The sequence below is a fragment of the Capsicum annuum genome, chromosome 3, assembly GCF_002878395.1.
Source record: "Capsicum annuum cultivar UCD-10X-F1 chromosome 3, UCD10Xv1.1, whole genome shotgun sequence".
Classification (NCBI taxonomy): Eukaryota; Viridiplantae; Streptophyta; class Magnoliopsida; order Solanales; family Solanaceae; genus Capsicum; species Capsicum annuum.
In genome coordinates this window covers 60,728,241-60,730,751 of record NC_061113.1, presented here as the reverse complement: position 1 = coordinate 60,730,751, position 2,511 = coordinate 60,728,241, and the positions used below count along the sequence as shown (strand labels likewise).

Genomic DNA, 2,511 nt, shown 5'->3' with positions numbered 1-2,511 from the left:
TGCCTTAACCACATCAAAAAGGAATTGAACCTCTTCTAGTTTTTTGAAAACTCTAATCCATCTAATGTCTGCCACCCTTCCCCTCCTCTTTCCTCCATTAGTTTAGCTACAACAACCACAGATGCAGAAAGTGATTCCTCTATGGAAAATCGGAAACATCGAAGTAGGATGTGGCTTATAAATAGAAAGATAAGGCATTAACGGACCGACTTGACAGGACCCTCTTTTGCTCTATCTAACTCGGCATGGGCTCCTTCCGACCCTACATAAATATATTCGGACACGTGCACTACTCATCTCGGTACTAAAACCCATTAGAGCAGGCCTATAAGACTATGAGCCCCACCTTCTACGTGCAATCCAAATAATGTAGGTGCACAAGAGTACTTCACGCCACAACTATCTCCTTTTTATAGGTTCTACGGACCGATGCCTGCTGCTTCATTTGGGAGAAAAGAATCATAGACATGACGGTCATTAGAAGGAAGATTCTCCATAAAAAAATTCATCGTGTATCATTTGTAGCAAAACTATGAACAAAGCTAGCAATCTGGACCGTATTGAAAAGGTTCCAGAGACACAACATGGAAAAGTAACAATATTAGGAAACGAGGTCCAAGTACGAAGAAATGGTAGAATTACTGAATGAACACGAGCCGTGGATAATACCTGAGGCATAAAAGAAGCATTATCTATGTTATACCAAAACCACCAGCCACCAACTTAATTTATGATAAGCCCACCAATTTTATTGAAAAATGCCTACGGTTAAAAACCATCAACATGTCAAGATCCAAATTCGAATTGGTTCCTGGTCCTGGTCAAAGACCACTGTGTTCACGCCGGTGGTCCAAAAAAGAGGTAAAGTAGTGGTATCTTTATTTTCATTATGAATGACATGCTTTTCCTGCTCCCTCCCCGTGTCCACTAACGCTCCTGTTCAGAGCAAAGAGAGGGCCAAAAAGTGCCGCTAAAGCAGCATAAGCAGGATTCTATTGCTACTTAACAATAAAGTAGGATAGCATTTTTTGCCCATGTGTTTGAATTTGAGGGTTAAGAGCTTGATTGTTATACGAGATTCGATGCAACCAATAGAGCGAAATAGTGTTACATTCTTTTCAGCGACATTCTTTTGCATTGGCGGCGAGTGGAGTGGCACAATCCTATTCATCATTTTTTATCTACATAAGCCAAAGACCATAGAATTGGTGACGTCTCCGGTATAAATTTAAGGAGGATGTATAGCTGATATAGGATCTTGTGGAATAGGATTTGATTCTTCAAGTGGTTCAGTACAAACGATAAAATTTCATACAAAAGGGTCGGAACTCACTGATAGAAAAAGGGAGAAAAAAAATCAATGCCAAAAGATCCGTCAATCTGTAGTTCCTCAATAGACAAAGCTCTCTCTTTATCATCTTGTGCCAGATGTAACATCCTTTTTCCTTTTTGCGAACCATGAGAGCATGTAGCTCCCAGAGGAGCAAAGCTCATTTTCCTTTCAGGGTAAAGTGGCACATAAAAAAGGTCTAGCCCTTCAAAAGTCTGATTCCTTCGCGAACAAAGTTCAGAATCAACAAAGGTTTGTAGAACGAAGGAAGTGTATTACTGAGATTTTATTCTGCTTTTTTGTTCGTAACAAGAGATAGAATGGAGTTCTTCACGAAGTTCAAAACAAAGGAATAAAAAACTCTCTATGGCCTCCTCTACTTACTGTCAAGTGGCTGAATGCTCCTCGTTTTGAGACATTATGGCTTAGGGTTCGACCCCGATAATAAATAATGAATCCATAAAAACTTATGCTCTGACACCATAACAAAATACTACCCTCATGATTAGACATATCCTTGAGATTTGATAAAAGAAAGGCGATTTAGAGGTTAATACTTTGTAATTAGATAAGTTATTAGAAATATGACAGAATGAAAGGCCAAGGAAAGAAATAAGAATACACCAAAATGCAAGTGTTGCTCCAAACACTGGTGGTTGTTTCTTGTTATAAGTGAATGCAATGAAAAAACTCGAAAATAATGAATAATGAAACAATTCATATATTGACATTTCATGCTCATTTTCAAATTTCTGCTATGTTATTCCCATCATACGGTAACCACAGGCAGATCCACAACAAAAGTGGCAGGATTCGAACCTATCGCCGGCCTGCCCCTGACCTGCTGGGTCGGGATAACACCCTCATCGCCTTTGTACCCAAAAGAGATGTGCTGCACTACCCAATGCCTAAACTTCTCTCCCCTACTCCTTTTATATTTGTGCCATTACTAATTATAGGTAACCCCCGATCCGATCGCCCCTGACCTAAGAAGAGCTAATATCCTTATGATCAAACAAGGATCAACTTCTTACTTCTCAAGAGATAGTTCCACCATCCCAACCAATAACTTCTTGGGAGTAGGGGCACCAAAGCTTTCCCAACTTAGTAAAGGGTCATGGAGATAGAGGGTTTTCTGGGGGAGAGAATGTTTCCAGGTTGGATTTTTTTAGATCAAATAA

General features: G+C 39.7%; 1 pseudogene; it reads left to right on the top strand.

Annotated features, from left to right (window-relative positions):
* Window positions 1-1,232: 1,232 nt before the first annotated feature.
* On the top strand, window positions 1,233-1,462 carry LOC124896661 (annotated as a pseudogene).
* Window positions 1,463-2,511: the final 1,049 nt, after the last annotated feature.